This window comes from Rhodamnia argentea, chromosome 3, assembly GCF_020921035.1.
Source record: "Rhodamnia argentea isolate NSW1041297 chromosome 3, ASM2092103v1, whole genome shotgun sequence".
Taxonomy (NCBI): domain Eukaryota; kingdom Viridiplantae; phylum Streptophyta; class Magnoliopsida; order Myrtales; family Myrtaceae; genus Rhodamnia; species Rhodamnia argentea.
The window spans coordinates 15,757,385-15,775,694 of record NC_063152.1 but is presented as its reverse complement, the minus strand read 5'-3'; the positions used below and the strand labels follow the sequence as shown (position 1 = coordinate 15,775,694).

The 18,310-nt window shown below is 43.2% G+C and overlaps 2 protein-coding genes across 2 annotated transcripts in view; both read left to right on the top strand.

Moving 5' to 3' along the window:
- The window catches only part of LOC115732668 (disease resistance protein RUN1-like), a 525,447-nt gene that overhangs the window by 222,360 nt on the left and 284,777 nt on the right, over positions 1-18,310 (top strand). The gene's annotated exons all lie outside the window — the stretch shown is intronic.
- LOC125314484 overlaps positions 1-18,310 on the top strand; it is a 34,303-nt gene that overhangs the window by 14,851 nt on the left and 1,142 nt on the right. The window lies entirely within an intron of this gene.

The window sequence follows — 18,310 nt, the reverse complement described above, 5'->3', positions numbered from 1 at the left end:
CTAGCAAAGTCTTCATTCCTATGCTCGTCATGTGATGCTTCATTTTGCTTTTGTGGTTGCCACATGACAACCCGTGGAACAGTTTTGTCATGTGGCCGCATCCGCACATAGCCACATGGCACTTTACTACAGTCCTATGATTGTCACATGACACGACGCGTCGCATAATTTTGTTATGTTCTCTACATTCACATACTATTCGCGTGACACTTCACTTGAATTTTGTGATTGCCACATGCATGACACCAGACATAGTTTTATCCCGAACTAAGTTTTATCTACTACTGAAGAGTAGATTTGGGTGAGAATTATCAGTTTGTGATTTTTTGTTAGATGAAAATTAACTTAGGGTAAATATGTCAGAGTCGTCCTAGTTTAGGATTTTCATGAGACGAGAATTAATAAGGGGTAAATGTGCATGGAATTTTTATTGGTATTTAATCTATTATTTTCATACTTGTTAACACAATTTTATTTGCGAACTTTTCTGTATTGTATATCTATGTATTTTAAATTCTTTCAAATAATTTCTGAAATGTAAAGTGATAAGAGTAAACTCTAATTTGCTAATATTTACGTATGTATGAATGAGTACTGGTAAAGTTTAGTAATTTCTCAATACGATTTTAAATCTTGCAACATCAGTTTATAGTAACTTTGATTGAAAAGTTAGTTACTAGGTTAAAAAATTTACTCGGAAACCTGACTAGTAATTATTCCACATCCTTTCCCACACGAAGCCAATCTCCCTCATGTGTTGTGTAGCCAATTTTATAACCCTCAATCAAGGTAAGCCCCCAAGACCAAAAAAAAAATTATAAAACCATGGACACCGTCACCCGAACCCTACGAATCGTCGACATCCCACCTGGCCTCACTTGAGTGCTCCAGATCCGGCCAACAATATTATACAACACATGCGAAGCAACAAAATCTCGACAAAAACCAATAAATCTACGATAACTGGATGGAAAAACACACATATGTACATATATACATAGTTGTTACAAACCAAACCGGGCTTCGGGCCACCGACAAGCCCGTGACCACCTATAACAAAACACGTGGTCGAAGCCCGCTACACTACCAAAATACAACACCCACAAAACAGAGGCCGACACCTAAGCCTCATCCTCGCTATTTCAGACTACTGTCCGAAGGCTCCACAACCTCCGTCTTCTTCACACCTGACTAGGCCCACATCATCAGACCAATATCCGGGTACTCTACAACGCCATCCGGAGGGGGGATAGTAGGGTCCCACTCTCCAACACCGTCATAGGGAATGTCGGGCCGCCGTGGTCCCATCAAGCATCCCCATAGCGGTACGCCATGCCGTACGTATGGGTCTTCCAAAAGGGTTCTCCGGTGTCCACCCAAATAGTAGAAATGCCCATAGTACACCTTGTCCTTCCTACCGGGTACTGTCACCACGGCTTCATGTCCCGCGGATCCCGAACCTTGAGGCGGGTCATTCATGGCCAGGCATGGTCCGAAAAACAAAACCCACGACGGTGAATAAAATCCAAGGAAAATCTCTAACCCTAGATCGTCGCTAGTGCCTCAGACACAATCTAACAGCAACAATTTCCAACAACTCTTTCTTTCTTACCCAAAATTCCCAATTAAATTCCAGAAAATTCCATTCTTTCCGAAAATTCCACACCTTCTCAAATATTCTACGTTACCTGCCTCGGCGTTCCACGCCGCCCAACAATAAAATATTCTACGTACTCCATTTTTAACACATCCAGCCATAATATAAATATCCACATTACTCCGAAAATATTCCACGTCACCCGAATATTCCACGTTACCCAAAATATTCCACGCCACCCGAATATTCCACGTTACCCGAAATTCCACGTTACCCAAACATATTCCACGCACTCTAGAATATTCCACGTTACCCGAATATTCCACGTTACTCCAAACATATTCCACGCCACCCACCGACATCATACATTCATGAAATTGAGCCGGACCTTATGGAACACGGCTCTATACATATACCCGGTCTCGACACATAGGAATACACCGATCCGGTCTCGACATAGGAACACGACCGGATCAAGTCTCGACAATTAGTCGAACACGACTCACTTTGGTCTCGGACGACTTAATTGAACACGACTTTCTTACTTTCTGCGCACAATCGACGAATACGGCTCACTTGGCCTCGAACTTGATTGAATACGACCATCACATTTCCCGTCTCGAAATCGAAATACGCTCACTTGGCCTCACACTTGATTGAATACGACCCTCATATTTTCGAATAGATCGGATCACGGATTCACTCACGTTAGAGAATTAATAACCGGGATCACCCGATCAATTCACACTACCCAAGAATTAATCCAGACTACCCGATCAATTTATGCTACCAAAGTATCCAACCACGCCATGCACCATATTACGCTAACGTAGCAATTTATAAATCACGTGCCATTATAATTATACTAACGTGAAATATATCACGGCGAACAATAATAATTTCTAATATATAATTAATTCACGACCATAGTACTATACTATAACAATGTCACATTTAATTAGCACCGCGGCATAACGATTTTATGTCACATAAAAGTAACCCTAGTTAATATTTAAACTAACCATGGTTCAAAAACTAACTAGAGTCAAATACTAACCTAACCATGATTAAACTATAGCATAAAGTAACTCTAGTTAGGCAAAAGTAACTAGGGTTGGTAGGACCATGGTCAAACTTACCAAACAAATATCCTCTGCAATTACTATTCACCTCAAGAACAAGCATATCTCACCTCCATTTCTGCAATTTTCGTCCAGCCCTCCACATGCTCAAACCAACACTTTTCTTCATCAAAAATTCACAATTTCATGGTCTTTAGCAACCTAACCACCTAATTTAGGTTTAGAAACAATCCTACCTCAAAACTCGCAAAACCCCGTGAACGGTTGAGAAAAGCTAATCGCGATTCCGCATCCTGCACGGCCGGCACTGCGACGATCTAGCGACCCAAACGCTCCAAAGCGACACCAAAGAAGGCTAAGAATTTTCGCAATGGAGGGTGAGAGAGAGGGTGTTTGGCCAAGAGGAAGGAGAGTGAGGTAGAGAAAAGTGAGCTAGAGAGAGAGAGAGTCTTGATAAGAAGAAGAAATGCCAATATAATAATTAATATAGGTTAATAATAATTAAATATGCTCCCAAAGTCAAGAGAAAAATATATCTCCCTCATTGACTAGTCAATCTGGCAAAGGAAAATGGCCAAAAACCTTAGTTCCAAGTGAAAATGGGGTATTTTTCGAGGGCAAATGGGTCCTTTCCCATATCCACCAAATATACTTTTCTTGAACCTCTTGGGGCAACCGCAAGGAATTTCACACGATGAGAAACGTCCAAAATTTTATTTATTGAAACCCCTAAAGGTCCGACGTCACCAAGCTCGATTCGCGATCAATCTCGATCAATAGAATTTCACGTATCTCAAACTAACGGGCGGCTTTTAGGAGCTAGCGCGCTGTGATTAAAATCACGTTTAAGAATTACTCGAGCCTGCGACCTTGGTTGTCATTCAATACGAGGGTCAATCACTAGTCCCGATGGACACGATCGTTAAAAATAATTAGGACGCTCGAACCCATACGAGGTCGAACGGAATCACCCGTGATCCAAGCGTTGGGTATTATCCAAATCGCTCCTTAATTATTCTAGATCGGCCTATATTGGCCAAAATATTCCTCGACAATTTTCATGGCCAAAGAGTCACCAGATCAAGTTCTAGGCCACGCATTTGATTTTCCTAGTTAGCCATTCCCATTTGGTTAGTCTACCCGAGAGGGACTGGCCCGAGTGAGATTCAACTGAAGTACATCGATGAGACTTTTCATTTATTCAAGGCTTCAAACGAGCCATAGATGTCACAATTCTTCCTTACAAAAATTTCGCCTCGAAATTTACAACAAAACTTATCTATTCAAACAAATGGGGTGCATTGCCTCATCATTTCTTCATTTTCCCGCGCTGCCCCTTCCGCTCCATGATGTTCCCATACGACCTTCACCGGAATTGTCTTGCTCCTCGAACTTGTTCCTTCTGTCTTCTATTCGCACCGGCCTCCCACGTAGGATACCCTTTCATCCACTTCCACTACTTCATGATCCAGACGGCGTTGGGTCCGTCGATTTCCAACATAGACACGTGGAAAACATTATGGACTTGGGACAAGTTCGCAAGGCAGCCGATAAGCCAATGTCCCAACCGCTACTTCAAATGGGCCTACGACTGACTTAATTTCCTTCTTCCCAAACCGAGATAAGCCTCTCATCGGCACACCTTAAGGAAGACATGATCTCCCACCTGGAATTCCAACCCTACGCCGCCTATCCGCATAACTCTTCCGACGACCAGCCTGTCTCGATCACTTTCACCAACGGATTGCCGGACCGGCCGTCCCGCTACGCTTCTCTCACCAACTTCATCCCAACAAACTGAGTTCTGCAAGTTCTACCATACAACGCTCAAACGGTGCCATTCCAATACCGGAAGCTATTGTGAGGCAAATTCTACTAAATGCAGCTGCTCCTCCCAGCCCCCTTTAAAATCTATCACACATGCTCTCAACATATCTTCAAGAGTCCAATTGTTCTTCGACCGTCCGTCTAGGTGGTAGGCGGTGCAAACCGCACTTGAGTTCCCATGGCATTCAAGACTTTTCCAGAAAGTCGCAAGAAACTTGGGGTCTCTATCCGACGTAATGGTTAGCACCCACAAGAACCATTTGGCGCATATACAACCAAGATATTTTCATCCTTGCGAAATCCTTTCGCACCGCGAAAATGTCCGACTTAGTCAACGCACTATTACCCAAATCGAATCGTGCCCTCCCGGCTCCTCGGAATCCCATAACGAAGTCCATGGTAACGTGTTCCCATTTCCATTCGGGAATCTCTAGCGGTCGAAGTCCTCCAAAGCTTACAATGTTGTGCCTTCACTTGCCGGCACGTCAAACACTTAGCCACATGCTGGCCACGCGACTTTCATTCCATTCCACCGCAATGTTCCAGATTCGATACATTTTAGTACCGCCCGGGTGCACACTATAACCACTCCGATGTGCTTCACAAAATCTTTTCCTTGAGCTCCTCATCGTTAGAACACACAGACGCCCACGGAATTTCAAGATTCCGCCTCGGCCACTTGAAATTCAGGTTTGCTCTGGTGGCATCCGTCTCTAAAATTTTCCAATGTCGATCCACCGATCGCAACGCCTTAATCCTTGCCCCGACCTCTCAATTCTCGAGTGCGTAGACTTGTGAGATTGCCAACTTCCAACTTAAACTCCGAATCTCTCAACTCTTCCAATAAAGTCCATTCTTTCACCATCAAATGCGCCATGCTCGACTTTCGACTCGAGCATCCGCTACTTTATTCGCTTTTCCGGGTGATATAAAATATCACAACGTAGTCCTTGAATAACTCCATCCAGCCGCGCCTATATTCAACTCTTCGGGAGAATAAATACTTTAAACTCGATGATCCGTATAAATCAAACTTTCTCCCCACGCATAATGCCTCCATATCTTCAATGCAAAAACAATTGCCGCAAGTTCTAGATCATGCGTTGGATAGTTCGCCATGAGGCCTCAACGCCATACGCGACCACCCCGCCATGTTGCATTAATACACATCCGAGTCCTTTTAGCGAAGCATCGCTATAAATTTCAAATCCTCCAGACCATGGTATCGCAAACTCCGCCAACCTATGTTTCAGTTAAACTCCTCTCACATTTATCCCGTCCATTCAAAGTAAGTTTCCTTCTTCGTTAGCCGTAGAATAGCTATCGAAGAAAACTTTTCCACGAATCGGCGATAATACCCCGCCAAGCCTAGAAAACCCGAATCTCCGTGACGACGCCGGTCTTGGCCAATTCACCACGGTCTCAATTTTCGCCGGATCTACCGGAGATTCCATTACCCGAGACGATATGTCCAAGGAACGCTACCTGGTCGAGCCAAAATTCACACTTGCTAAATTTGGCATAAAGAGCGTGTTCTCTAAGGTTCGCAATGATGCCGATGATGTTCATGTTCCTCCAAACTCCCGAGACACCAATATCATCGATAAACACGATGACAAACCGATCCAAGAATTCTCAACACGCGATGCATCATATCCATAAAGGCAGCCGGGCATTGGTCAATCCAAAAGGCATGACCGTGAACTCATAATGCCCATATCCGGTACGGAAAGCGCTGGTATGTCCTCTTTCTTGATCCTCAACTCGGTGGTAGCCTGCCCTCAAATCGATCTTAGAAAATACCAAGCGCTTCAGCTGATCGAACAAGTCACCCATCCTGGCAATGGATACTTGTTCTTAATGGTCACTTGATTCAACCGCGGTAGTCAATGCATAATCGCAATGACCCATCCTTTTTCCTTACAAACAACACCGGCGCTCCCAAGGCGAGCGCGGCGGATAAATCCTTTATCCAGCAATTCTTGCATCTGAACCTTCATCCTTTAACTCGAGAGGACATTCCAGGGCCCTTGGAAATTGGTTCGCCCCGGTGCTAACTCAATCACAAATTCTACTTCTTTCGTGGGCAATCCCGGCAATCTGAGGAAAACATCGGATAATCGCGCACCACGGCTATATCCTCTAGCCTCGGTCCTTCAATCGACGAATCCACTACCGCACCAAATATCCTGGCATCCTTCATTTAACAACTTAGTCACTCAAGGATTTAGATCGGGAATCGAGATCCTCCCGACTTCCCACAAACTCAAATCTAGGATGACCAATAGGATTAAATTGGATCACCCCCACCACAGCAAAAACAGCTCTTTGCTTTCCCAGCCAATCCATTCCAATTATCACGTCATAATCATGCATAGTCAAAACGCTAGGTCTATTAATTCTTCTACCGCCAATGACTATCTTACATCCAAGACACCCTAAGGTAACCAATACTTTATCCTTTAAGGGCGTAGTTACGTGCAACATTACTTAGCGCTTTAACTCAATCCCACTAACTCCACAAATTGAGCGATACAAACGAACGGGATGCCCTAATCAAATAAAGCATACGCAAATGATCACATAAGGAGACCGTACCGCGATCACGCCAGGCGCATTCCCGCCTCGCGCCACCGCATACACTCTTCCCGCGCCGGCGGCCGCTCGGTTATTCCCGTGAGCGGCTCTAACCCGAGGCCTCGCCCTTTGGGGCTGAAATCGCCGCTCGGGGCTAGCTCCGGGCAACTCCTACATGATGATCAAATTTTCCACATTTGAAGCACGCCCCGTCCTACTCGGGCAAGGTCCATTCCCGTGCCTCCGCCACAAAATCGGCGCCATTGAACCGATATACCGGTTTCCCATTATTTCTTCCGACCGAGGGACAAAACACCTATTTCCCATCATGGGCCTCTTGTCAAACCGGCGGTTGTCCCCGACCGCATGAACCGCGATCCAGATGTGGCAGCTCTCTTTCATGTCTCGCCCACCATCCACCCCGCCATATAGCTCATCATAATCCTCGATTCAGCAGATCATGAAGCCCGGCCTCAACCGCCCGAAACCTCCGCTCTATCCAGCGGATTCTCTACCATTCTAGGAGCATACTTGACGTAGAATTCAGCCCATACCGATCTACCGTCATATGGTTCCCGGAGTTGCTGAAATTCTAATATCTTCCGTTCCCGAGCAGCCTCAAAAGTATTTCCCATTGAAGACTTCGGTGAAGATAGTCCAATCGGTACCGTACCCTCCGGGAAAACTCTTCCCTTGGTGGCCTTCCACCAATCACTAGCCGGTCCCGAACCGATATACCACACCATCACTTTCTCCTCTTCGGTGCAACCCAACACCTCAAATGCTTTCTCCAGATCTTCTATCCAACGAGGTGCAGCTTCGGGTCACCTTTCCCTAAACCTTGCCGGTTTCAACTTCAAGAACCGCTCTACCAACCGATGATCCTCTATTCCCGTTATCATTCCCCCGATTAACATTGCCCCATGGGCAGCAGCCAGCAGAGCAGCAACACTTGGGCAATAGCGGCAGCCGCCTCGAGTTTGCCTACCCATGAGATTTCCTATTTCCTCAAGAGCCCTAAGGACTCCATCCACTCGGATCTTCCCTAACCGTAGTTCTTGAACTAGAGGCCCCCAGAACCTCCTCTAGATGCTCCTCTAGAACTTCCTCGAACCTCTACCTTGATTTTCCATTTCCGTCAACTCTCTTCGCAACACTGAACCAAAATAATTCCACCAAGGAATTAGAGACCTAAACCACCCACTTGAGTCTAAAGTTCACACCGCTAACATAGCAATTAGCTCAAAGCTAATAATCGTTTCGGTAAACGATTCAACAAACAAACCAAAATTCAGCACGAAAACAATCAATCAAGCAAATCACAGCGCATTTTCAAATGCCCCGCATAACGCGATTAGCTCGCAGACACCCAAGGTCTCCCCCTAACCATCCCAAAGTTATCGCTCCTTATCACTCCATAACTCTTCCAAACCTGGATCGAACTGACTTGCTCGACACTACCTAAACGGGGATGTCACGACCCGAACCCTACGAATCGCCGACATCCCACCCGGCCTCACTTGAGTACGCCTCCAGATCCTCAGCCAACAATATTATACAACACATGCGAAGCAACAAAATCTCCGTACTAAAACCAATAAATCTACGATAACTTGGGATGGTAAAACACACATATGTACATATATACATAGTTGTTACAAACACAAACCAGTGGGCCACCACAAGCCCGCGACCACCTATAACAAAAGACACGTGGTCGAAGCCCGCTACACTACCAAAATACAACACTCCACAAAACCGAGAGGCCGACTACTCTAAGCCTCATCCTCGCTATTTCAAACTCGCCGAAGGCTCCACAACCTCTCCGTCTTCTTCAAAAGCACACCCGACTAGGCTCCACATCATCGGACCAATATCCGGTACTCTACAACGCCATCCGGAGGGGAGTATTAGGGTCCCACTCTCCAACACCGCCATAGGAATGTCGGCCGCCGTGGTCCCACCGTCAAGTCCCCATAGCGGTACGCCCATGCTTCGTACGCATGGGTCTTCCAAAAGGGTTCTCCGTGTCCACCCAAATAGTAGTAATATGCCTATAGTACACCTTGTCCTCCCTACCGGGTACTCATTCACCACGGTTTCCATGTCCCGCGGGATCCCGAACCTTGAGGCGGGTCATTCATGGCCGAGGCAATGGTCCGAAAACAACGAACCCACGACGGGGTGAGATAAAATCCAGGAAAATCTCTAACCCTAGATCAGGTCGCAGTGCCCCAACACAACCAGGCGAGCAACAATTTCCAACAACTCTTCTTCTTACCCAAAATTCCCCAATTAAATTCCAGAAAATTCCATTCTTCTCGAAAATTCTCACACCTTCTCAAATATCTACGCTACCCTGCCCGGCGTTCCACGCCCCCAACAATAAAATATTCTACGTACTCCGGGGCCCATTTTTAACACATCCAACCATAATATAAATATCCACATTACTCCGAAAATATTCCACGCCACCCGCATATTCCACGTTACCCAAAATATTCCACGTCACCCGTAATATTCCACGTTACCCGAATATTCCACGTTACTCCAAACATATTCCACGCCACTCTAGAATATTCCACGTTACCCGAATATTCCACGTTACCCAAACATATTCCACGCCACTCCACCGACATCATACATTCAAGAAATTGAGCCGACCTTATGGAACACGGCTCATACATATACCCGGTCTCGACACACAGGAATACGACCCACTATCTCGGTCTCGACACATAGGAACACGACCGGATCAAGTCTCGGACAATTAGTCGAACACGACTCACTTTGGTCTCGACGACTTAATTGAACACGACTTTCTTACTTTCTGGTCTCAACAATCGACGAATACGGCTCACTTTGGCCTCGCACGACTTGATTGAATACGACCATCACATTTCCTGGTCTCGACAATCGACGAATACGGCTCACTTTGGCCTCGTTACTTGATTGAATACGACCCTCATATTTTCTCGAATAGATCGGGATCACGTGATTCACTCACGTTAGAGAATTAATACCCGGGATCACCCGATCAATTCACACTACTCCAAGAATTAATCCAGACTACCCGATCAATTTATGCTACCAAAGTATCCAATCCACGCCATGCACCATATTACGCTAACGTAGCAATTTATAAATCACGTGCCATTATAATTATACTAACGTGAAATATATCACGCCGAACAATAATAATTTTCTAATATATAATTAATTCACACCATAGTACTATACTATAACAATGTCACATTTAATTAGCACCGTGGCATAACGATTTTACGTCACATAAAAGTAACCCTAGTTAATATTTAAACTAACCATGGTTCAAAAACTAACTAGAGTCAAATACTAACCTAACCATGATTAAACTATAGCATAAAGTAACTCTAGTTAGGCATAAAGTAACTAGGTTGGTAGGGTACCATGGTCAAACTTGACCAAACAAATATCCTCTTGCAATTACTATTCACCTCAAGAACAAGCATATCTCACCTCCATTTCTGCAATTTTCGTCCAGCCCCTCCACATGCTCAAACCAACACTTTTCTTCATCAAAATTCATAATTTCATGGTCTTTTAGCAACCTAACCACCTAATTTAGGTTTAGAAACAATCCTACCTCAAAAACTCGCAAAACCTCCGTTGAACGGTTGAGGAAAAGCTAATCGGCGATTCCGGCGATCCTTGCACGGCCGGCACTGCGACGATCTAGCGACTCCAAACGCTCCAAAGCACACCAAAGAAGGCTTGAAGAATTTTCGGCAATGGAGGGTGAGAGAGAGGGTGTTTGGCCAAGTGAGGAAGGAGAGTGAGGTAGAGAGAAAGTGAGCTAGAGAGAGAGAGAGTCTTGGATAATGAAGAAGAAGATGCCAATATAATAATTAATATAGGTTAATAATAATTAAATATGCTCCCAAAGTCAAGAGAAAAATAATTATCTCCCTCATTGACTAGTCAATCTCGGCCAAAAGGGAAAATGGCCAAAATACCCTTAGTTCCAAGTGAAAATGGGGTATTTTTCGAGGGCAAATGGGTCCTTTCCCATATCCACCCAAATATACTTTTCTTGAACCTCTTTGGGGCGAACCGCAAGGAATTTCACAGGATGAGGAAACGTCCAAAATTTTATTTATTGAAACCCCTAAAGGTCCGACGTCAATCCAGCTCGATTCGCGATCAATCTCGATCAATAGAATTTCAGCGTATCTCAAACTAACGGGCGGCTTTTAGGAGCCACGCCGTCCCGCGATTAAAATCACGTTTAAGAATTACTCGAGCCTTGGCGACCTTGGTTGTCATTCAATTACGAGGGCCAATCACTAGTCCCGATGGACACGATCGTTAGAAAATAATTCAGGGACGTTCGGAACCCATACGAGGTCGAACGGAATCACCCGTGATCCAAGCGTTGGGTATTATCCAAATCGTCCTTAACTATTCTAGGATCGGCCTATATTGGTCCAAAATATTCCCTCGACAATTTTCATGGCCAAAGAGTCACTCCAGATCAAGTTCTTAGGTCCACGTACTTGATTTTTCCTAGTTAGCCATTCCCATTTGGTTAGTCTACTCGAGAGGGATCGGTTCCCAGTGAGATTCAACTAAGTACATCGATGAGACTTTTCATTTATTCAAGGCTTCAAAACGAGCATGTCACACCGTCAATTGCTTCCGATATTAAAGTTCACGAGTTTGACTCCCCCGTCCATGTACAACAACTAGCATAATGCATATATGTGGACTCTGCAGCAGATCAACTCTACATTAAATAAACAAATTGCTCAATTTTTACGATTGAGGACCTCAAATGTAATAATTTCGTGAAAGATACAATAACGGATATGCTTCCTTGGCAACCTATTGTCAAACGGGAATTCCACGTTCTAAATATAGGGAAGCAACGGCATCCTACGAAAACCCCCCTTTTTGTCCCTTCCAGAATGTTTATCAAAGCTGATTTCACCGTTTCTGCAGGATTTTCGAAATTTGAAGTACATGAATTTCGACTTCTGCAAGTCGCTGGTTCGCACGCCCGACATATCGTGGACTCCAAATCTCGAGGAATTGCATCTCCATAGTTGCGAAAACTTGGTAGAAGCCCACGAGTCCATCGCAGATCATGGCAAGTTACAGGTCTTGGATTTACGTAATTGCTCTGAACTTAGCATTTTTCCGGAAGTGCTCAAGTCAAAAAATCTACGGGAACTTCAACTTGGAAAATGCACAAAATTAGAAAGGTTCCCTGATGTTCCACATAAACTGGAAGGCCTAATAGAGCTTGATCTTGAAGAGACTGCTATTAAAGGACTTCCGGCATCAATAGAAAATTTGGTCTCTTTGGAGAAAATAAAATTATATGAATGCAAGAACCTGGTAAGTCTTCCATCTAGCATTTACAAGTTACAAAACCTTAAACACTTGTTGGTTGAGTGTTGTACAAACTTAATCGGGTTTCCAAAGTTTGAGGATTCAGATGATCCCTCTATGAAGACCGGACTTCCAAATTTACTCTGGTTGGACCTTTATGGATGTAATCTGTCCGAAGTAGAGTTTCTTGAGAATCTTTCTTGTTTTCCTATCTTGGCACAATTACAACTGGGGAGGAACAATATTAAGGGCCTTCCTACGTCCATCAGTAAGCGTGATCGTTTGTTCTTTTTGGTTGTTAGGGAATGCCCTCAATTACGAGAGATTCCCGAGCTTCCACTGTTCTTGGGTGAATTATCTGCGGATAATAGCGAATCTCTGCAAAAAAGTGACTCAACTTTAATTCATCATTTTGTCCGTAGAGGGTTGGCCATGGCTGATATTTCTTCACTTGACAAGGTTAGATTCTCTCTCTCTCATACACGCACATATTGATGTGGAGTGTATGCTGAATTCAATGTGCGCTTGTATATTCCAATAGCAGATAATGCAAGCTTGGGCTTCAAAAAAGCAAACAAATATGAAGTAATTCTGCACGTGTACATGCGATGGCGTACTTTTATAATAATGATTCCATCACATGAAACTTGTATATTAGTGCAAGCAAGGATCAATGGATCTATACTCATTTAGAGAGCTAGAAATACTTGCTAAAGTCGAAATGAGTTCGACTATTTGGGCACAAATAACAAACTCGAGTTCTTTCTAACGGATCTCTTCATGACAGGTACCTCGTTATTTGAACATTTTTCTCATGGAAGGAGAGATGCCAGAGTGGGTCCTCCCTGTTGAAGAGGGCTCCGTATCTTTCAAGGCTTCAAAGGACTTATATGACAAGTTGCTTGGATTGGCTTTCTGTTTCGATGTCCATGAAGAGGAAGATAGCGAGACCCTGCCCAAATTTGATATTTTGCCATATGTTGATGGCAAAATGCGGAATTGCAAAGGAGATACGAATGATTGTTGGAGGGGTCCAGATTATATGTGGCTTCGGTATTTCGTACCATCTGACCTATGGGGTGTAGTCAATTTTGGTCAAATTGATGGGAATTATGTACAATTCAGCCTTAGAGTGTCAACTATAAATGTGGAAAAGTGGGGACTCCGAATAATATGCAAACCACTAGAGGATGATTTGAAGGCCGTACTTCGAAACAATCGACTAATGGATCCAGCTTTACTCCTCGAGGTTGTTCTCGAATCGACAGATTCGGAAGTCGAGAGCAAAGTTAGTCCGATCAAGACAGATATATTGAAGGACATGGAAGATTGTCAAATGAGTATTGAGAAGCACAATCAAATAGTATCAAAGCGAAATCAGAAGCTTATGCTCCCTCAAGGCAAGCAAACCAAGACAATGTTGATTTCCAATGCAGCCGATAGAGATGAGAATGGGAGTGTTGGCTTGCAGCTTTTGTTGTTAGAATGATGGAAACTTGCTAAGGAAGCAATTCGTAGGTAAGTGAACTCAGCTGATCTTCATTACTATGCCTTCTTCCTTCTTCTTATTCTCGTTTAATTAATATTCCAAATATAGTTCGGTAATTCTTTCTTCGCTTTTAGCACACACGACTTATCATCTTCCATCAGACACTAGTGAGCTCTGACAAATGTAAGATGGCCACTTGCCAACGGAGGTGACCGACAGAAGAAGTTCGTCTTCCCGAAACCAGAGTTCCTAGCGACTGATGGCGATGGAGACCAGCGAGCGGGCGCAACAGACTGCCACTGCTGACCAAAGCCGTGGAAACTGGTAAGATTGCTCTAGATGAGGCAATGCCTGGCACATCCAAATCGGATTAAGCTGGTGTGATGCTTGAACTGGATTTTGAATTCAATTCGTCTGGTGCTGCATTTCCCAGTGAACTTGAAGAATGTGTCTTGAATTTGATCGAGAGAGTATAGCTTTTCTTCTTTCTTTTGATAGGTGGCAATTTATCCAAAGAAACAGGTGAAGTCTACGTTCAACGGAAAAACAATCGACGTCACACACGGTGCACATGGGCTGGTTCGGTCGAAACATTCTATTACGCAAAACAATTTGCCATTGTGCCCTGTCTGGAACTGTATTATGCTCTTTATCTGCTTTTGTTAAGTTCCTAACATTCTTTTCTTAGGCTTTATGTTAGCTAGACTTTAGTATACTTCCTTGGTATAAAATTGCATTATGAGCTTTGTGTTGCGTTTTAAGATGTAAGAACCTGCTCCTCGGGCACATTTTATCATACAATGGCCACATGAACAGAAATAGTTTAAGCCTGGTCTTTGGTAGAGATCATCTCTTATCTAATATTCTATCTCGTAACCGTTTATAGATATATGGTGACGACACACTACTATAGCTGACTTTGTGGACAGTAATCAATGGTTGATGTGAAAATTATTTGGCCCTTTCAGTATCTTGTAGAGCATAATAGAAAAACAAAGGCACCTTGCTACAGTGGAATATATCATAATTCTGCCAGAAAAGATGGAGGTGACTCATCCAATAAGAAGCCTCTTTCTCCATTTAAGATTCTCAGCTACTTCAGGCGAGCAAAACTTGTCGACGTCATGTAGTATATGCCCTGATCAGTCTTATGTATACTCAGTCTGCTCACTTGAGTAGAGAACATTTCTCATGAAATTATTTCCTACTACACTAAGAACGACTTCCCCACTGACAAAGCTCCTGAGTTTTGATATGCGTGCATTATTTTTTCTCTTTGCGCTTTCATAGGCAGCAAGACATGCAGAGACGGAAGCTCTCGATGATGTTCTTGAACAGCAGCAGAGGACTGGATTTTCGGCTGCATAAGGTGCAGAGGAGTCTTAACCATGCTCCTTTTGCGTGACATGCAAACCATGAATATTGTGTGCAGCAGCATTGTCGATCATTGGTACATCTGTTGGTCATACTATACTTGTCGAAGATTATTCGGTTAGATAACTTTCACACATTGTTAGGTATAAAGGAAGTACATTACGGCTGCGTAAATGATAAATTTGGATGCTGTGGCTCAATACTGTTGTTGCATCAAGTTAGCTCCGAGGGATGCATTTGGTCAGTGTCTGATCTTGCTTTTGTTGCTGATTTCTGTCTACTTTACTCCACTTTGAAATTGTGACAGATGACATTGACAACTAAAGCTTCCTGGAGGTTTATGACTCCTTATGTTGATTACTGATGGATGTGGTTTTCGCAGTAATTCTGCTTCTTGTCACACAATGACTCCACTTTTCTGCCCTTTTCCTAGTTGAAATGGAAGAAAGTGGAGTTCCCGTAAGCATTAATAAGTCAACTTTGTCTCAATTCTTTCTTTCCCTGCTTGTTCCCTTTGTGATAAACTCTTTGTGACTTGTTAGACATTTTCGTATTGTTTTTATTCGCCCTAAAGAAATTTACTGTCCTGAGAATTGCAACGAGTTAAGCCAACATTAGTTTGTCCTATCCTTTTCCCTTTCCCCCTGTTTCTTCATCTCTTCTTCTTCTTTCTTTTCAGTGCTGTGAGATTCTTTGATGTCTTTAATGTCCTCATATTTATATCCGGAAATATAGTATCTTCAATGAAAAACAATATTTTATCTACAAGGAAGTCATCCTTTCTGATATGCCCTGGGCACTGTACCAGATAAAGAAATCATTTTCCTTTTAATTAGTTACAATTTTCTCTTCTTGCTTACATGAGATCACGTTCTTGCTAAATCGTGGTATTCTGCTTGTGTTTTTAGTTTCATCCGTCTGACACTGGCATGATCTAACATTTCATGCTTCCTAGCTTGTTCAGAACTCATCAATTTTTTACTCAGTCATTGTTGACGTAAATGTTACAATATAGTGATAAAGGATGTGTTTCAATGTGATTTGAGCAGTATATGAGGCAGCTAATCTAGATTATGGACATTGTCCTTTGGTTTAAGTATTATTTTTGAAAGAAGCAGCTCAAGTCCAAAGGGGAAGAAGCAAAGAGAGATGTATGAAGGATGCTTCTAAACAAAAAATCTACGTAAAGAAAAAATCACGCAAACTTTGACTTTTAGAGCCTGAAATTTATATTTATGCTTCTCTGAGTCAAAAGTGTTGCGGGAAACATGAAGTAGCTCATTGCCTTTCCGAGTACAACATCAAGCAAGAGGACTCATCTTGCAGATAAAGGACCGCCTTGCTCAATTTCCTAAGCAATGTTTGGAAGACGTAGTTGATTTAAACCCGTCCCAGCCAATACTAACTCACAAGTCATCCACAAATCTTGTCTCAGTCAGATCTGTGGTGCCAAGATCTCTCTGAAGCGAAGATACCTGTCTGAATTAAAAGCCTCTAAGAATCACCCTGTTTATATTTAGATGGTCGGCAGCCTTATCCAGACTGACACTAACTATCGTTTATTGACTGGAGCGGCGTTTGGCCGTATGATTGTTGGTAAGTAAAGTTTGCCCAGTAAGCAAAAGCTAGAGTTTCAGATGCTCAGTCTTTATTTTCATATGCCCTGTTTATCATATGTAGCTTTCCTCTAGAATGAGTATTCTTAGCCAGATTGCCATTCGAGAAATTGGTGTTGATCCTAGCATAATAAGATTCTCCCCTGCTTGTGTTTTCAAATTATTCACTGCACTCTAACTGGCATTTACTGCTTTTCCAATCCCGGAATTTCGTCAGGAGAGCTGAGAAAGGAAGCGTAATCCATGTTCGAATGAGTTTTTGTCCGAAAGTTCAAGCGTTTCCTGAGGGTTCCAGCTGCAATGCCAAGTCCGTTTCATGCTTTTACGTTGAAATTATCAGATTGTTAAACTAGTTTACGGCAAAAGTTATGCGTAATTCTGCATACGAGTTTTAATAGGTCGGGAACATGCCCATATTCATCGCACGTCGCATAAATGAATTGCCAAGAAGTGCGATTGGGATATCATTCTTGGCTCGAGCTGGCGAGGGTCGAGCGGGGGTCACGAGCAGCAAGACAGTGCGAGGCGAGGCGTGCGAGAGACGAGCGTCAAGAGCGAGAGAGGAGTAAGGACTCGAGCAGAGAGACGGAGAGCGCGAGCGAAGACGATAAAATTAAGGATTTAGGGTTTTTTATTTCAGTTTTCAAAATTGAGTCTCATCACTTGTCAAGCTATTAATACACACTAACTTTTGTATTCACCTCATACATGAAATTTTAGAAGGAAGATAGTTATGAGTTACTACGTCCACACCAAAGGGAACCAATCCCACGATATACGCATTCGAATTACTTGAAATTAACTTATACAAAATCTTATTTGAATCATTGATCAAAGAAGTATATCACAGAATGGACATACCTCATTTTCACAAATTAAATATACCCGAGGCAAGGAGAAATGTTCATCCCAATATCACGTTCTGGGAGAGGAGAAGGGAGAACTATGGTCGTGTTTGTCACTGTGCTTTCTCTTTTTTTCTCTATTTTTTAGTTTTTTGTGAACGTAGACGTGATGCCTTTATCACGTGAAGCTAAAACTCCTGGATTCTTCTCGAATGTTCGAGTAAGACCCGACAAATGAAAGACAAATTTCCGAGGTACCAATAGTCAGACACACTGGAAGGAGCATCATGCAGTTTGTCAAATTAGTTGCTGTTTTTGCTTTAGTGTTGTTAGAGCCATATCAGTATTAGGTTGGGATTGCCTTTGAATTACAGGTTATGTGATCAATATATTATACCGGACCTGCATGATCCCGATCTTATAGTTACAAGATACAGATTCATTCCCCCATCCCGCCTTTTTTTGTTTTGTGGGGCGGGAGGGTCAAATAATTCATTTCATTATTAGCTGCATATTGATACTACAAAATT